The sequence below is a fragment of the Echeneis naucrates genome, chromosome 18 (assembly GCF_900963305.1).
Source record: "Echeneis naucrates chromosome 18, fEcheNa1.1, whole genome shotgun sequence".
NCBI lineage: Eukaryota > Metazoa > Chordata > Actinopteri > Carangiformes > Echeneidae > Echeneis > Echeneis naucrates.
This window is the reverse complement of record NC_042528.1, coordinates 15,353,381-15,371,722: the sequence shown is the minus strand read 5'-3', so window position 1 is coordinate 15,371,722 and position 18,342 is coordinate 15,353,381. Positions and strand designations below refer to the sequence as shown.

The 18,342-nt window shown below is 41.1% G+C and overlaps 9 non-coding genes and 1 pseudogene across 9 annotated transcripts; 4 read left to right on the top strand and 6 right to left on the bottom strand.

Annotated features, from left to right (window-relative positions):
- Nucleotides 1-7,236: 7,236 nt before the first annotated feature.
- trnak-cuu (transfer RNA lysine (anticodon CUU)) lies at nucleotides 7,237-7,309 on the bottom strand. The gene has a single exon. It is a non-coding gene; the product is annotated as a tRNA-Lys (tRNA).
- A 142-nt stretch (nucleotides 7,310-7,451) lies between these two features.
- Nucleotides 7,452-7,524, top strand: trnaf-gaa (transfer RNA phenylalanine (anticodon GAA)). The gene has a single exon. It is a non-coding gene; the product is annotated as a tRNA-Phe (tRNA).
- A 237-nt stretch (nucleotides 7,525-7,761) lies between these two features.
- trnak-cuu (transfer RNA lysine (anticodon CUU)) lies at nucleotides 7,762-7,834 on the top strand. Its single transcript has one exon. It is a non-coding gene; the product is annotated as a tRNA-Lys (tRNA).
- A 279-nt stretch (nucleotides 7,835-8,113) lies between these two features.
- On the bottom strand, nucleotides 8,114-8,187 carry trnat-agu (transfer RNA threonine (anticodon AGU)). Its single transcript has one exon. It is a non-coding gene; the product is annotated as a tRNA-Thr (tRNA).
- A 495-nt stretch (nucleotides 8,188-8,682) lies between these two features.
- On the bottom strand, nucleotides 8,683-8,754 carry trnap-ugg (transfer RNA proline (anticodon UGG)). Its single transcript has one exon. It is a non-coding gene; the product is annotated as a tRNA-Pro (tRNA).
- Nucleotides 8,755-10,416: 1,662 nt separating this feature from the next.
- On the bottom strand, nucleotides 10,417-10,489 carry trnaf-gaa (transfer RNA phenylalanine (anticodon GAA)). The gene has a single exon. It is a non-coding gene; the product is annotated as a tRNA-Phe (tRNA).
- Nucleotides 10,490-11,800: 1,311 nt separating this feature from the next.
- Nucleotides 11,801-11,872, top strand: trnaw-cca (transfer RNA tryptophan (anticodon CCA)). Its single transcript has one exon. It is a non-coding gene; the product is annotated as a tRNA-Trp (tRNA).
- An 899-nt stretch (nucleotides 11,873-12,771) lies between these two features.
- trnaa-agc (transfer RNA alanine (anticodon AGC)) lies at nucleotides 12,772-12,844 on the bottom strand. Its single transcript has one exon. It is a non-coding gene; the product is annotated as a tRNA-Ala (tRNA).
- Nucleotides 12,845-13,082: 238 nt separating this feature from the next.
- trnal-cag (transfer RNA leucine (anticodon CAG)) lies at nucleotides 13,083-13,165 on the top strand. The gene has a single exon. It is a non-coding gene; the product is annotated as a tRNA-Leu (tRNA).
- A 4,750-nt stretch (nucleotides 13,166-17,915) lies between these two features.
- On the bottom strand, nucleotides 17,916-18,040 carry LOC115059352 (uncharacterized; annotated as a pseudogene).
- Between the last annotated feature and the right edge of the window lie 302 nt (nucleotides 18,041-18,342).

Genomic DNA, 18,342 nt, shown 5'->3' with positions numbered 1-18,342 from the left:
TGTGAGTGCGTCTGTATATCAGTCTCTGTGTATGTCTGTGTACATGTGTGAGTGCGTCTGGGTATCTATCTGTGTCTACATCTCTATATGTCTGTGTGTGTCTTTGAGAAGACATCATTCAAAGTGATGGCCATAGGCCACAGACAGAGTGAGATGAGACCAGCGTGACAATTGATCTGTGATTGTGTAGGAAGCGTAGGAGCTATCATAAAGCCTTTCGTCACAAACAGAGGTCAAAGTCTCGTGACCTTTTTAAACTTTGAATGGAGTTTCTGTGAGAAAGCGTGACGAAGCAGTGAGGCTCCAAAGTGAAGTGGGTTTGATCCACAGACCTGAGCTGAGAGAGCTGCGGTCGTCACGGTGATTTGAGAATTCGTTCGGGTCAGAGCTCAGACTCTCCCGAAAACGCTCCGAAAAGTGGCTTTTGACCACGTCCCGAACTACTTCGAATTGCGAGCAAACCGTAGCTCCGGTCCGAAAAACGAAAACACCGTGAGAGACAGAAGAGTCTGGGGATTCTGACAGTCTTATTTGAAAGGAAAACTCCTTAAAATGAGCGTGTAGGGACAGTGCAAAGACAGAGTGAAATTGTTTTTCGGAAAACCTTGATTTGCATTACAGTCAATTGGGCCAAAACCAGGTGTTGCTGGCGCTCTGAGCCCTCCAGTTTAAATTTGGTGAGGAGTAGAGCTCTCAAACTTAGATTTTATGAATCCCAAGACCCGTGTCTACGTTTTGACAAAAAATCATTTGTCTCCCTTTCACGGTTTGGCCGTGAGCTCGAGTTAAACATGAAAATGTCGGTTACTTTTTCACAGTGCTCTCACTCTACTTAACGAGCGGTTACACTCTAACTTTGAGGAAAAAGTGATTCGGACTGCTCCTTTGAGAGCTCGTAGTTTGAAAAGTGGACTGTTTAGGAGAAAAATGTTTGATTTTGTGGAAAGAGCACAAGATTTCCTCCGTTTTAAAGTTTGAATGATATTTTTAGGTGCACGTATGACTGAGCTATGTAGATGAGAAAATAGGTGAATTTTTGAGGTGATTTTTTGTCGGCTCCAATGCATTCTCTATGGAAAATTTCGGCTGGTTTTTTGGGAATAACTTTGGGAAAAATCGGAATATCGACTACCCAGAAGTTAGCACACCATTCCCGATCGAGCCGCACGTTTTGATATATATATTGTTGGGGTTCATCCAGCGGTATGACCCGCATTAAGTGCCGAAAATCAGGCGGAATAATAATAATATTATGAAGAATAATAAGTATGGGCGAAGAATAAATAGTGCCTCGTGCTATGCACAGAGGCCACTACTTCTGTAGAAGTAGTGTCCTCTGTGCTTATAGCCCGTGGCACTAAATAATGATGGAGCAGTGATCTGAGTGCTGAGCTCTGACAGATGGACAGTTAGAGATCCTCATCTCACCTCTGAGCTTTGGTCTGACTCTCATGTTCCCCACACAGAGTGGTTTTAGAGGGAGGGGCTCCCTCCTCTCTGTCCTCACACTGATTCATAGCTGAGCCTCCACCTTCACACAAACACAACAAAAAGCTTCATTACAACAGGATTTACATCACAGGACACATAATCAGCATTACTGTCACTAATACGTCATTAACTTCAGCCTTTAACTCCAAAAAACAAACTGCTTGACTTTTCTTTCTCTGTTATGATTTCAGTCAGATTCTGTTATAAACAGAGAACATTCCTGATTCATGTTAATCCCAATCTTCAATGTTATACATTGGCATTAACACTAAATTTCAAACAAACTCAGATCACCATTTACTTTTAGCAGTGAAGAATTATTGAACCTCGAAATAGTTGTGATCACCATACATTAGCACATTTGAAGGTCCAGAATTTTAATTAGATACATTTTTGAGGGCCAAATCATTCCCTCAGAAGCCAAGTAAAAAAAAAAACAAACAAAAAACAAACAACATTTACAACTAAACCAGTCTGACCTGTCAGAAAAACCCCAGACCAGAGGAGATGGTTCTCTCATCTGATGTTCAGGATGTGCCTCAAACATTAGTTTCTTTGACACATTATTTAAATCGTGTGCCTCCACAACTTCACATAGAAATCAGTCTGATCTGTCAGTAATCTGAAAGTTTCAGAGAAATGTATCTCAGGTCTGATGGTGCTTCTTCTCTCTGTCCACTAGATGGTAGTATCTGACTGTGGGATGTGTTGAGGAGCTGATTTAATTCATATCACCCTCGTGATCTAACATCTTCAAGATTTAAAGATTTCTGTTTTGCCTTAAATGATTCCCAACAATAAAAACAAGGAGTGCTGCTTTAAACCTTCAATGGCTTCACTGTATCTGGAAATTCTGTATCTGGAAATACTCAGAGTGGACCATTAACAGTCAGAGTTCAATTCACTCAGCCAAGTTCGTCCAAAGTATTAGACCAGTTCTGACATGTTTGTTGTGTCATGCCTCAGCTATAACGTTGCACAGCAGTTCAAGGAAATCAACTTTCTGATACGTTCCAGCTTCATGTGAAGAGAAGAAGCTGCTTGTTCTCCCTCATCAGTCCTGGTGTCTGTTTGATCTGAGGAAAAGTCACATCCTCATAATTTCAGAGTTCAATTTTAAAAAACCTTCATGACATGAAAACTGTTCTAACCTGTGTTAGAAACCAAATCAGTGCCAGACTCTTTGGGATGGTGCTGTGATTCTGAAACAACACCTCTAATGTCCTCAACTCAGCAGAAAAATATGTAAATGTGCTGCAACAATATCAATTTCTAAGTCTTGATGGAATTTAAAATAACAGTAAGCACTAAACAAATTATTCAGAGCCAACAACAACTATGTCATTCTGAGTTCAACCAACAGATGGAGCCATCAGAAATCTGGATTTCTTCATTATTTCAATATTTAATTCTAATTTCTACTATTCATATACCTCGGTAAATTGTCAAAGAGGACAATATCATGTAGTAAAGAGGAAAATTATGAAAAATCAAAACAAAATATAAATGTTTGTTCATTTTGTTGATTGTTTTTTGCTTCAACTTTAAAACTGACATCTCTTTTCATCATCACCATCTTCTCTCCTATTTTCAGTTTAGAAAACTGTGCACTTCCATGTTTTTGTGGTTTCAGGGTTAAAAAGTAACAGAACTGAGACAATGCTTTCAGGAGACACAGACCTTGAATATTACATGTGTTAAATCAGTGTTCTCATGGATTAAAATGATAAATAATAAAAAAATATTTTCCTGAAAAAATATTGTTGGCTCATCTTTGCTCTGGAACAATATGGAAAGATTACAATAATGTTACTGAACCAGCTTTCTTCCTCATCACAGGAAACAAACATGATGTGATGAAGTTCTACTATCTGTCCACTAGATGGTGATAAACAATGTGGGGACATTTTACATTAAATCAGTCACAGTGTGGAGAAATCAAACAGTTTGTGCTGAACAAACTGGTCATATTAAAGTGCTGCCTTTGTTTCTTATTGTTTCTAAATGTATTGGAAGACAAATGAACCGAGGAAACTGAAGTCAAACTGAGTTCAGAGGCCTCTTAGAGAGCTGACCAGTTCTGAGGAACCTCCATCAATAAACTCAGATTATAATCAAACTGCTGCCAAAAGTAACATAAACAACTTTAGAAGAGAACACTGTTAGTCCTGAGTGACAGATTGTTGAGGAAATATAAGAGAAGCAGTCTGATTTAGAGCTGCGGCCAAAAAATACATTACTGCTCACAACATTAGTGTGCGATGCTGCTGGAGGAGGAGAGGGGACCCTGCTGCTCTCTACACTTGATGATCTATCCCAATCACACAGAATAATAATCTGACTGATGTAGATCATGCAGGTTTCTGTTTATTTGTATAAAGATCCTTATCATCATTATAATTATTAAAGTGTACAGTGACATTTACTCAGGATAGAATTATATTCATTCTTATTAGAAAAAAAGAATTCCTCAGACTTCACTATCTTCAGTTTTTCCTAAAGTGAATCATCAGATAACACCCTGCTGCTTTAACTGATATCATGCTGATCTCATTTTATGAGTTCATGTCTTTATCACAAACATTTGAAGAGATCTTGTTACTAAGTAACCACATCATCCACAACCAACCCTCTTTATCTGGAATCTGAACAGGGAGCTGTGAGGAGTTTGATGGCTCATCATCACGATTAAAGCATTCACTGACTGCAACATTTAAATTAATACAACAGTTTATTTTAATGGTGAACATTAAATAGAACTGAGCAGTTTGTGTTCTTTTATCACTTTTTCTGTCTTCCTGTCTTTTTGTCATGTTCTTCAACTACTCAACAGCCCATCTCAGTTAGTTACTCTTCTTTATATATCTGAGATGGTAGCTGGTTGAAAATGATCATCATGGTCTCAGATATGAGCATCAAACTGTCAGTTTTCAAAGAAAATTTGTAAATATAAATACCTGAAATATGTCACTTTTTGATTTGTAGTAGTGAGATGGAGTGAAGTTCAGTATTTTATACATAAATATAGCTAAATCTTTGAATATTCCCATTTTGTTGACTTTAAATCAGTTCAACATTCACTGACACAAACAGGATGAAGGCTGTTGGTTATGTTACCTGATGGTCGAACTGATCTTCATGCAGCTGATGAGTGAAGGTGAACTTTAACTGCAGCTTCCATGAAAAAACTAAAGACAATATATACATGTATATCCACAGAAGTCCACTGTGAGTCTTCGTCCCTCCACAGTCCACAGGGACAAACTGACAGTGAAATAATAATAATGTTAACACTCACCGGCCTCAGCCTTCAGTTTCCCTGCTTCTGCTCCGACAGCTTCAAAATGGAGGCTGAACTCTGAACACTTTTACTTTCAGCTGCTGCGGTTACTGGAAGTCAGGTGGTCCCATCTGAGTGTGTGTGTGTGTGTGTGTGTTTCCTCTGTTATGAGTGTAACCGGATTCCACTGGATGCGGAATGTCTCCAGAACTCCTCCGTACTCTCACCGATAAATATAAAGAGAACCAGATGATATTTATTGGGTCAAATCAGTAATTTATCATCCCTCCACTTACTCCTGCTTTGGTATTCCACGCTGCATCCTTTTTATGGGTGTCTTTACCGGATGTGGCGGATGATGGATTATTCTGTGATTTGGTCTCCTCGTCCATGGAGTCAACGGGATGACCTGTTGATTTCAGGTCTGTCCCCGTCCAGGTGTGTTTTGTTTTTGAAAATACACTTCGTATTATTTTCCGTCCCGCTCGACCTGTTCTGAGAGTCTGTTATGGGCCGTTTTCCGGCATCCGGAAATATTCGGACTCACCGTATCTGTTACTCTGCTGATCTGCTGCGGAGGGCTGCTGGATGCAGAAGCTGTTCCGGAGCTGTGACGCAGCGGAATTGGGGGTTAAATCTTTGGAGCTGACGGCTCCTTCAAACAATCTACCCCACGAAATAAAACTTTATTGATTCAGTCTCGTCAGCAGAATATAACCTGATGAAATCAGCAACATTAAACTGATGTTTCTACATGAATGCATCACTGATTCTAAAACCATAAACTGAACATGAATCCAGCACTCAGCGTTACAGCAGCACACCTCTGTTACTGTGGAGCTGTGTCTCTTTTCTACTTTATTATAGATGACAGAAAAAAAAACTCCAGATAAGAAGCAGCTGTACTGAACACATTTTACCTCACTATCATATGAGGAAATATCACAAACCAGATGTGGAGATCAGATGAACTTCTCATATGACGTAGGATGGTATGAAGTGGACGGTCCGAGTGTGGATCTGTGTGGATCACTCCGCAATGATTTTCTATGAAAAATGTTATTATGTCTGTTTTAGTGTAAATGTAGAAAACAGGACGTTGACTTACTGTGAAGTGTCTCCTGCTGATTCACGAGAGTCACGATCGGACAGCTGATCGGCGGACGAGCCGACTTCCGGTCCTCTGAGGTCCACAATAAAAGACGAAGTGCAGAGAAATGAACTGATCTGTTGATACTGAGGAGGCAGAACTTCTCAACCTACTGATGCTGCTGCTGTCGTGCCTTTAAACTGGAAAATAGTGAGAGGACACCTGTTGTGTGATTCTTTATACGGAGCGGTGAAATGGTCTGTAGACGTCAAATATATAAGCGAAATATGTAAACCAGAGAGTGTTCAAGGAACTGTGGTTTTAAACCCAACGACTAACTTTTCATTACCGGAGAAGTCGGAGCCCACCGTTTCTTACATTTCAATGTTAGTAAAGATTTACTTTGCATTTGTGCCGTAAATTTTTTCTTTTTGTTGCTACGGTTTTGTGTCCTTAACACTGATTAAACAAGGACTTTGTGTGTGTCATCTTTATCATATCTACTATAAATAAGAAAAAAGGCAAGTTGCAGAGCGGTGTGAGGGTCCGTTCATCACTGCTTACAGCTTAAATTGAACCTTTTCCCGTTCTGTCAGCAAACATTAAAGGAGATGTTGATTCTGTGATGTCACAAAGGTTTAATGACATCAGAGATCCAAGACTCCTCCCACAGAAGGAAAGGAATGACTCCATGTTGATATCAGCATGAGCACCATGATGCTCACTGCTGTGTTCTCATATCAAGCACGGGTGTTTTGGCAATGTTCAACTTCTTCCCTTTTTCACAGGGAGAACATACAAGCAGCACAGAAGTGCAAAGCTCTGGAATAAATCCTATTTTAGCAACTCTCCCTTTTTTCAGAGGCACGTAAGGCTGTTTGAATCAACAGAGATGATACAAATCCATGTTAAACATGACAACCTTTTCTCTTTCTCTTTGATTCCACATTCTTTATTGACAAAGCTCTCTGCTTCAGCTCTTTGTGCAACAAATGAACTAAACACAGCAGGTCCCTGAGTGGGCTTTGGAGCTTTTTGGTGAAGCAGCTGCTGTTCTGGTCATATGTTGTTTGATGTTTTTTATGTTTTTATTTTTTGCATGGATCAGTGATGCATTCATGTAGAAAGTTTAATGTTGCAGCAGGTGAAGATGGAAATGATTTCATCAGGTTATATTCTGCTGACCAGATTGAATCAATAAAGTTTTGTTTCAACACGTCATCGTTTAAAGTGGTTCAGTGGTAGAATTCTCGCCTGCCACGGAGGCCTGGGTTTGATTGCTGGCCAATGCAAAGTCACTCTTTACCAACATCCAAATGTTAGAAAATAGTGCTGCTTGGAATATGCAAGACATCAAGAGACAAGAACTCCTTAGTGCCCAACGTGGGGCTCAAACCCACAACCATGAGATTAAGAGTCTCATGCTCTACCGACTGAGCTAGCTGGGCTCAGAAAGAAAAAAAATCTTCCAAAAAATTGCTAAAAAATACAGACTGGGCCATGGTGATGTCCCATTGTCATGATAACACTGTGAGAGATGTGCATTTGAAGCCTTCACTGTGGGACATCCAGCATTAATGGGGGCAGCCAGCCGAAATAGTTCAGTTGGGAGAGCGTTAGACTGAAGATCTAAAGGTCCCTGTTTCAATCCCGGGTTTTGGCATCGGAGGTGGTACCTGAGTGGTACCTGAGTGGTACCTGAGTGAGGTTCAAGCTCAGGTAAGCAGTGTATCTGAAGCACAGGAAAGAGTTCTGCTCTCCAACACTCTGATCCCTCTTGCGACTGCTCTTGTTCTTTCTGCAGCTCAAAGCGTCAAGGAGTTGAAACGCAGCATAATGATAAAAATAAACAGTCTGTATTTTTGGGGAATTTTTAGGAACATTTTTTGCAGTTCTAGTAGCCCGGCTAGCTCAGTCAGTAGAGCATGAGACTCTTAATCTCAGGGTCGTGGGTTCGAGCCCCACGTTGGCCGATAAGTAGTTCCTTTTTTTTTTTTTTTTAGACCCAAACTTACCCAGCAGAACACTGCCTGGTTATGAGCAGGTTAAAAAGTACTGAGACTTCCACCTTTCAGGTTGATGGTAACTCCCTGTGGTCGGAATGGAATATGTAAAAATTGTCATGTTCACCTCACACACTAAAGGTCGCTGGATAGAAACTGTTAGGAAACAACTTCATTCTCTGTTTGTTTTAGTTTAAATGGAACTCCTGCAGAAGAAGTTACATGAGTTTATGTCAACAACGTTAAAATAGGTACTGCTGGGATTTGAACCCAGGATCTCCTGTTTACTAGAGAGGCCCTTTGACCAACTAAGCCACAGCACCACTCTGACATGCAAAAATGTACAGAGGATATATAAAAAATATTCCAACATAAGTAGCTGCCCATCATGACTCTAGAATAAAGTTGTTTCTTAACAGTTTCTGTCCAGAGACCTTTAGTGTGTGAGGTGAACATAACTTTTACATATGTTAGAAATTAGTTCCTTTGCACTCTGTGATGCTTCTGCACCTGACAGTGGTGGGATTCAAACACACAAATCTGAAGAGACTGGAGCCTAAAGCCAGCGCCTTGGACCGCTCAGCCACACTACCACATACCTATGCCAGCTTCACTGCACAAGAATACCAAATTTCACATTTTGTGAATCCTCAAAGCTGTCCCTATGTTTGGAGCAGAGAACAGCAGAAAGATGCTGTAAACCACCCCAGATGGGACTTGAACTCTTGCTTCAGTTGCCAAGATACTGCAACTAACAACCAGACAGCAAAGCTCACACAGCTCCATAGTGTAACAGTTAGCACTTAAAGGCAACAGATGGGCTCGTCCGGGATTTGAACCCCGGACCTCTCGCACCCAAAGCGAGAATCATACCCCTAGACCAACGAGCCATGCTGACTGGGGAGTTCATGACAAAAAAGTGGGAGGAGTCTTTCATCTCTTTGATGTCATTAGAACCTTTGTGACATCACAGAATCAGCATCTCCTTTGATGGTGACTGATGGAAAGTTTGTGGGGCTTTTTTTTTTTTTTCATTATTTACACACAGCACATTCAGGACATTAATGTGACAGTTTATTATATGCTAAAGAAACTTTGGTAAGAGTCATGATGGTCAGCCACATATGTTGGGGATATTTTCAGATCCAAAATACATCCCTGTACATCAGAGTGGTGCTGCTACGGAGTGTTGCATCAGTGGCCACCATCACTTCAAGTAACCCAAATGGGAAAGATCCTTATTGACAGCATTGTTGCGCTTTGCTAGATCTGAACTAAAGATACAAATAAAATAATCTAAATTGGCTTTTCTGATTTGGCTGATCTGAATAGGTTTAACATCTTGCTTGGGAATCAACCTTCAAAGCTGCCCCCATGTTCTGTAAGGGTGTTGCACACTGCATCAAGATGATCTGCCAGTGAGACGGCCTGAAAAATAAAACACATGGTGTTAAAGATTTCTTTGTGAGGTCAATAGCACAGCTTCTTAAGTCACAATCTGTGGAATCAGGGGAAGTTCTGCTGCTGTTGAAGCAGAGTTCAAAAACATGAAAAATGGGCTTTTCAAACATGAAAACCTCCCCATTCGTGCCAACCAATCTTTCCTTCATTGAGGGAAACATGAGGATTCGTTCTGCAAAACAAAAACGTTAAATGGATGATGTAGCTGATGCAACAACTGTCATAGGACCTGACCCTGACTCCACTACTTCCCAGAATGCTCACCCTGGTGAGGAGGCTGATGAAGCTCCAAACAGTCCTCCAATGGATGACAATGCTGTTGAAAACTGAAGAGGCTTTGTAGTTCCAGCCAAAAGAAAGGAAGATGAGTTCTTATCTCTCTGCTTGTCAAGGGGCATCTGTTAAAAACGGAAACCATCAACAGCCTGTTAAACTTTGCAAATCGAAAGTCTCTGTGCTCAACACTCGTGTGTTTGATGCTGTTGTTCTTTTTGTGACAGCTTTTCTTTTGAAAAGGTTGTTAGCAGCAACAAATGAGGGCAGAACTGCTGAAGGAAACCTGTCCACCTGACCGCTGCTGCTCTCCAAATTGATGCACAATGCCAGGCTGCCATCCACAGTTCATCACTTTCATTTTCTCAACATGTCTCTGTGGTGCAATGTATAATGTGTTTGGCTGTTATCTGAAAGGATGGTGGTTCAAGCCCACCCAGGGATGTTCTTTGTTTAAACTCCTTTGTGGACAGGATCTCTGCCTGTCTTGTGGAAGGCTGGGATTTCCTGAATGTTAGAAACTCAGTGCTGCTTGCAATATAAAACACAGCTGCTCTACATGACTCCGTTTATAACAGTTTTACATTTAATGAAATACTTCACTGCAAAAATGACACACATATGACATTATGGGAAATCTCAAAACTGTGTCCAAATGTTTGGAGGAGAAAATGGAAGAATGATGTGTTTGACACAGCAGTCAGCGTGACGCATCCAACCTCACAATATTTCATGGTGTGGTTGAAAGAGGAGGGAGAACATTGGAAATGTAGGTCAAAGAAACCTGAGCTTGCACCTCACTCAGGTACCACCCCTGATGCCGAAACCCGGGATTGAACCAGGGACCTTTAGATCTTCAGTCTAACGCTCTCCCAACTGAGCTATTTCGGCTGGCTGAGCCCACTGATGCTGGATGTTCTGTTCACCATCCACTTCTCCAAAGTCCCACAGTGAAGGCTTCAAATGCACATGTCTCACAGTGTTATCATGCCAAGAGAAAGAACTGACTGATTCTGACAATGGGACATCACCATGGCCCAGTGACCACGTGGCCTAATGGACAAGGCTTCGGATCAGAAGACTGAGCGTTCGAGTCCCTTCGTGGTTGGGAAGTATGTATTACAGGTTATACCATATTTAATGGCTCTGGTGAAACCAAAGTAGAGGAAAGGGGCAGTGCAACTGCCGTAACATCAACATCAACTCTACCACTGAGGTAGAGTGCATGCATGGTGCACAACGCCCACTGTTACATGAATTACAGATTTAGAGTGCTAACAATTACACCATGGAGCTGTGTGAAGTTTGCTGTCTGGTTGTGTTACTTGAAGGATCTTGACAAGGCACTTGCCACAGTGAAGACGCCAGCTGAAGCCGTAACATAATGTCACATCAACGGTGTGGCCATTTGACTGCAGGTCAAGAGGTCCCCAGTTCAAATCTGGGTGCCCCCTGCCAAACCTGCATGTTTTCATACGCAAGCATGAACTCTGGTTGACTGTGATGTTTCTCATTTCAGCCCACCTGGTGTTGGTATCGTCTTTCACTGGCTTCTATAACTTTTGTTCACAGGGAGATGAAAAATGCCTGAATTAGCTGATTAGTTTTCATTGACAAGAAACAAACTGGCAGTGGTGGGTGGTGACAGTGAAGGTTTCAAATCCAGTTCAGTCCAAATAGTTCCAGTTTTGTTGTTGCTTCTGTCTGCAGAACTCAAAGGTATCTGGCAGGACCACGTTTGTCTTTTGAGCTTCATTAACAGAGTGCACTCTACTGTGGAGGTCATGACAAAAAAGTGGGAGGAGTCTTTGATCTCTTTGATCTCTTTCAGTTAGCAGCCAAACACACTGGCTCATTGCCCCACAGAGACTTAATGACCAGCAGCTGTAGTTACACTATTTAAACCTGTTGGTTCAAACTGATGTTCAGATATTTGACTCTAGCAGTCATTGTTGGTCGATGTATGCTGGATAAGAGAAAGTAGATTAAACACAGCACGTCTCTCAGTGGGCTCCAAAAGACCACTGAGCCATCCTGACATGTGTGTCCAGCTGCCAGTCTCTGATGAGGAACTGCAAAAAATCCTCCAAAAAACTGACAATAAACACAGACTGTTATGTGTATTTCCTTCTTCAAATCTTTATTTTGGTCATTTAATATGTTTTGCTGCGTTTCAACTCCTACAGTTATTTGCTTCCGAGAGACTCTGTGGCGCAATGGTAGCGCGTTTGACTCCAGATCAGAAGGTTGCGTGTTCAACTCACGTCAGGGTCAGATCATCTGTTTGCACTTTTTGTAAACGCTCACATACTCTGTGGTGCAACAGGACGTGTTTTGACACAATACATTGATCCGATTCTGAGTGTTACATTTGTCCCGTCTTACTTTAGTAACACTGCCATGTTTGAGTCGAAATAAATTCAGTGACTCTTTAAAATGATCGCGGTACAGATGCTACATACACTGTATGTACATGGATCAAAGGCAGCAGCTCTTCAGACTCACACATCATTCAAACCTTCAAGGAAGTGACACACTATGTTTGTCTTTGGAGCTTCATTAACAGAGTGCACTCTATTGTGGAGGTCATGAGAAAAAAATGGGAGGAGTCTTTGATCTCTGTGATGTCATTAGAACCTTTGTGACATCACAGAATCAGCATCTCCTTTGATGGTTACTGATGGAACAGGAAAAGGTCAGATCCTGATATAATCTTGTGAACCCACAAGCTTGCCTTTTTTCTTTGTGTATTTGTGTCAGACTTCCCTTCCTTAATTGTAGATATCTAACATTCTGCCTAATACTACACTTACGATAGTTGAACAGGGGTGCAGATTATTGGACACATTATCACATTATTGTTGTCTGGGATTTGAACCCAGGACCTCTCGCACCCAAAGCGAGAATCATACCCCTAGACCAACGAGCCCTTGACATGCATGTGAGAGGTAGCTGGATCGATGCCCACATTCATCACAAATCCATGACTGTGGTGTTATCAGCACCACGCTCTAACTTGATGAAGATTTGATACAACCATTTTGTGGACTGAACTTCCATCAAAGGCTTGCAGAGAAACAACACGGTAAAGCAAAGCACAAAACTGTCCTGAGGATCTATCCCACATCGGTAACTCAAAGTGATGGTGGCCATTGGTGCAACTTAAAGTCTTGTGGAGAATGTGGGCATCGATCCCACTACCTCTCACATGCTAAGCGAGCGCTCTACCATTTGAGCTAATTCCCCTGCATTGGCAAACTAGCATGCAAGCTAAGCTTTGGGAAAAAGCCCTTTAACAACCTCTGAGTTCACCATCAACAGGTTTCAAAGATATTTAGAAATCATTCACGATGGCCTTAAAGGCAGATATTTAGGATAACTCTAGCTGGAATAGCAGGCTGCAACAGGAAAAGTTCTGCATGTCTCTGTCTCTTGATGGGCTAATTTTTCAGCAAATTTTTCGGCTATTGTTGCTGCTTTTGTCGTCAGAATGGCCGAGCGGTCTAAGGCGCTGCGTTCAGGTCGCAGTCTCCCCTGGAGGCGTGGGTTCAAATCCCACTTCTGACAGTCACCACTTTTCTTTCACCTCAACTGCAGCAAGGTGTGTTTGGGGACAAAGTTCTTTTGGTCTACTTTTGACCGCCCAAACTTTTAAAAGACCAAAATTCCTTTGACATGTCGAAATATTGCCATTCTGTCCTTGGAAAATTGAAACAACCTGGTTTTGTCCACTCCACACGTATGAGGAAATGCAAATTTTGAGCCTCTGTGCGCCCAAATTTTTAAGCAAATTTCAGGCAGGAGTTGATCACACAACCATTATAATTTTATTTATTGTGTTTTTATTGTGTTTTTTTTCTTCAGTACTCTTATTGTGTATGGAGCTCTGACTGTTGACATAAGTGCAGGTGACCTAAATTCAGCAGCATCATCAATGTCCTCATCTCATCCAAAAGGCTTCATCAGACAGATCGGTGTTGCAGGAGCTCAGAAGCTATCTGGTTAGCTAATGCTGCCAGAGCATGTAGCGCAGTGGTAGAACATGCACTTCCCATGTATAAGTGTTTCCTATCTACAGCATCTTACATTATGGGATTTGAACCCAGGATCTCCTGTTTACGAGGCAGGTGCTTTGACCAGCTAAGCCACAGCACCACTCTGATGTACATGTATATGCAGAGGATCAGATTGATCATACACTACAACATCTCACATCCACAGCACTGTACTCAACTGTTCTTAAACAACATTTAATAGACATGATTAGCAGAGTCCTCCTTGGAAACTTAAGTTTGTTCCATCTAACTCAGCTGTACTCAGTCAGCCTGTACATATGATTCAGTAACAGCTGAGTTATCTTTAGTCCAACAACTGCTGTCCATTTCTACCACAGGGAGCCACAGGCTTTAGAGTTTTCAGTCCTAACCCTTGATTGTCAAGCAATCATATTCCCATTTTATGCAGATTTTTCATCCACAACACACACACAACAATCTTGAATTGTTTAATTAAATCTAAAACTGTTATGAATGACAGATTTAGAGTGCTAACGATTACACCATGGACCGTCCAATTTTTTTACTGTATTTGTATTTTTACTTTTATCATTTAATATGTTTTGCTGCGTTTCAACTCGTTAACGCTTTAAGCTACAGAAAGAACAAGAGCAGTCGCACCACACAAGCATTTCAAAATAAAAGCCAATTTATATTAGTTTATTTGTATCTTTAGCTCAGATGTAGCAAAGCGCAACAATGCTGTCAATAAGGAACTTTCCTATTTGGGTTACTTGAAACATTCGGTGCAGTAGGCAGCATGTCAGTCTCATAATCTGAAGGTCATGAGTTCGAGCCTTATACGGGGCACAGCTTCAGTTAATAATGAGAATTTAGTGGTTGGGACTAGAACCTCAGTTCCTTGAACATGCTTCGATGATATATTAGACTTCTATGGACCAATTCACCGCTCTGCATAGACAAGTATAAAGAATGACACAACAGGTGTCATCTCACTATTTTCCAGTTTAAATGCACAACAGTAGCATCCAGCTTCTCTGTCAGAGAGTTGTGAAGTTCTGTCTCTGCATCAACACCATGAACCACAAAATTATCATTGCAATCTCTGGACAAGAGAAACTGATCCACTGACCTCCTTGACCTCCTTAATTTTGTAACCTCTGCCATGAATCCATAAAAAAAAACCAACGACTTGCTGTGATTAGTTCACTTGTTGCTGTATCTCCAAAGAGCTAAAGTCTTGTGGAGAATGTGGGCATTGATCCCACTACCGCTCACATGCTAAGCGAGCGCTCTACCATTTGAGCTAATTCCCCTGCAATGCTAGCATGGAAGCTAAGCTTTGAGAAAAGGCCGCTTTAACAACATCCACAGGTTTCAAAGCTATTTCGAGAGATTTCAAAATAATTCAATTGCCACTCATGTGCATGAATTCACATGCACACACACACACAACTTCATGTTGAGACAAAAAAAACGAGGAATGCAATTCCTTCTTTTCTTCAATCACCAGGACAACAAGTTTCATCATTTTATCAATTGGGGGCAAAGAAAGTAGTCTGAAAGTCACAAATGTTACCTTAACTTGAGCACTGACTTGACTGTTGAATTCAGTAAGTGCTACTTGTTGGAGCAGTGCTGACTGACAAAGACAACAACTTCTTCTTAGAATGCAACAATGATCATTTCAAATAAAAAGACGGAAGACTTCCTTTTGTACAACTGCTTCTCTTTGGGGTTGTCCTGGATGGAATTTGGACAAAAATTAATACATTTCTTCAGATCAGCTGAATTAGTGCATTTGTCACCAATGTTTCCCCAACTGAAGCGCAGACTTGTGTTCTGAGAGCAGTAAGTGCTATTTGTTGGGGTAATGTTGGTGATTTCAGAGGTCAATCACAAGTCAGCAAGTTTTATCAATGATATGGAGGGTGGGGGGTTAAGAAAGTAGTTAGAAAGTCACAAATGTTACCTTAAAGGGCATATTGCAGGTTAAGGACCACATTGAATCAATGTTTAAAAAAATAATATAGGAAATGTTTTGATAAAGTGTCTCATACTGGTAATATCCGTAAATTTGCTGCACACAAACAGGACTGATGGTCTTTTGTCCCTCAGCTGGAAAGTGAAGGAGCTAAAATGTCCACAGCAGAAGTCCTGTGGGGTTTTGTCACCGACAGACTCGCCGCCGCCTCCCAGGAGATCTTAGCGGCCGTGGACAGAATGGTAGCCGGATATGAGGAGGAGGCTTCGGGCTTCAGGCAGGAGATCGACCGGCAGAGGAGCCAGCTGGAGCTGCTGCAGCCCCGAGTCCTGATCCACAAAACGGGTCGGTTGTTTTTATGAGTGAGAAAGGCTGAGGACTGTATTTGGCAGATGTAGAATGAAGCAGCTGGAGGAATAACTGTGTTCATATTGTAGCTAATAAAGAGGATTCATTATTGAATCGTTTCCTCCAGATGTTCAGCAGCTGATGGTGACAAAAGAGGTTCCTCCTGAGTTCACCTCCAGTCCGGATCTGGAGGATTCAGAGAGTCCAGTCCTTAAACAGGAACAGGAGGAGGACCAGGTACCAGGACTGGAGGAGACCAGGAACCCTGTGAGGCCGTTTCAGGTGAAGAGTGAGGATGAAGAGATGAATGAACCGGCCAGGAGCTGTGATCCACAGAGTCCTCTTCAACCAGATCCAGATCCAGAGGAAGAGGCCTCAGACTCCTCTGATACTGAAATCCGTGAGAATTATTCTACTGAAACCAGAGTGGCCCAGTCAGATGTGAAAATACATGAAGGTGATGCAAATGTTAGAAAATGTGACAGTAATGAAAAACCCATCAGCTGCTCTGAGTGTGGGGAAATGTTTAAAAAAAAGTGGGATCTGGAGATTCACATGAAGACCCACACAGGGGAGAAACAGCATATGCAAGTTCACTCAGTAGAGAGACTGTTTGGCTGCTCATTTTATTACAAAAGGTTTAAGCGACAAGCTTATCTTAAATCACACATGGTAGTACATACAAGAGAGAAACCCTTCCGCTGTGATGTTTGTGGGAAAAGATTTTCATTAAAGAAAATCCTGAACAAACACATGAAGGTCCACACAAAAGAGAGACCCTTCAGCTGTGATGTTTGTGGGAAAAGATTTAAACTAAAGGCAGCCCTTAACAGACACATGACGGTCCATACAGAAGAGAGACCCTTCAGCTGTGATGTTTGTGGGAAAAGATTTAAACTAAAGAGAATGCTTAAACCACATATGGCAGTCCACACAGATGAGAGACCCTTCAGCTGTGATGTTTGTGGGAAAAGATTTAAACTAAAGGATACCCTTAACAAACACATGGTAGTCCATACAGAAGTGAAACCCTTCAGCTGTGATGTTTGTGGGAAAAGATTTAAACTAAAGGATACCCTTAACAAACACATGGCAGTCCATACAGAAGTGAAACCCTTCAGCTGTGATGTTTGTGGGAAAAGCTTTAAACTAAAGAGAAACATTAAACCACACATGGCAGTCCATACAGAAGAGAGACCCTTCGGTTGTGATGTTTGTGGGAAAAAATTTAAACTAAAGAATGAAGTTAAACGACACATGAAGATCCACACAGAAGTGTAACACTTCAGCTGTGATGTTTGTGGGAAAAGATTTAAACCAGAGAAAAGCCTTAAAGTATACATGGAGGTCAATACAGAAGAGAAACCGTTTGGTTGTGACGACTATAAAGAGAAAGACCGAAGCGGCTGACTGCAGGATCTCTACTGGTTGACCAAAAGTAAACTAACATATTTGGTCTTTTTTTTTTACTTTTGCTTTGCTGTTTTTTGTCCTCATTCATTTGTGTTTGGGTCAGTGACATGTATACCAGAAAAAGGGGTTTTGTAAAAAATTTAAATAAGAGGCACAAAAAAGGTTGATATTTGCTCTACTAACTCTCATCTTTATAGAAACATGTTGTTTTTAGATTTTTCATTGGTATCAGAAATTATGTGACAATTTGTTGTATTATGCCTAAAATCATCACATGGCGTAACATGAAAATAATTGAAACTGAAAATGGATTAAACCTGTAAGTTACTCACTTTATCAAAGTCTTTTATAAAAACTAAACTGTGATCCATTATAGTTTTGTGAAAATGAATTAAATTTGAGCATAATTTTCTAAATCATCGCTCAAAGTGAGACCTATGCCGTCAGTCTTTCAACATATTTTCTACTTATTGTGACATACTTTGCTATAAAGTTCTAAAAATATTTGTCACTCTGTGATACTGTTTTCTATGTATTCCATGAATGTTTTCAGATTTTAGATTTTACTCCCTGTTCCAAAAATCTATTTAATATATGGTCCCCGGGTAGGGGACGTATCAGATATTAAACTGATTAGAACAGATACTACACTTGATCTTAGCCAAAAGGCCGAGAAGCGATACCGCTCAGCTGTCGGAGGTAACGGAGTGTTTCTCCGCACCGACCCGCTCAGTGAGGGGTCAGAGTCGGCTTCAGTAACAACATCACTCCGAGAGAGAGACACAAACAGAAGACATGAAGAAACGAAGGAGGGATCAGAAAACAACCACAGACATGTTATTTTCACAAAGTTACGTTGTAGAGCAAAGAAAATGTCTCTTCTTGGTCTATAAAAGTTCACATATTTGTCCACGCGGAGCAGTGAAATGGTCCATAGACGGTCCAAAGATATCATTGAAACATGTTAACCAGAGAGTGTTAAA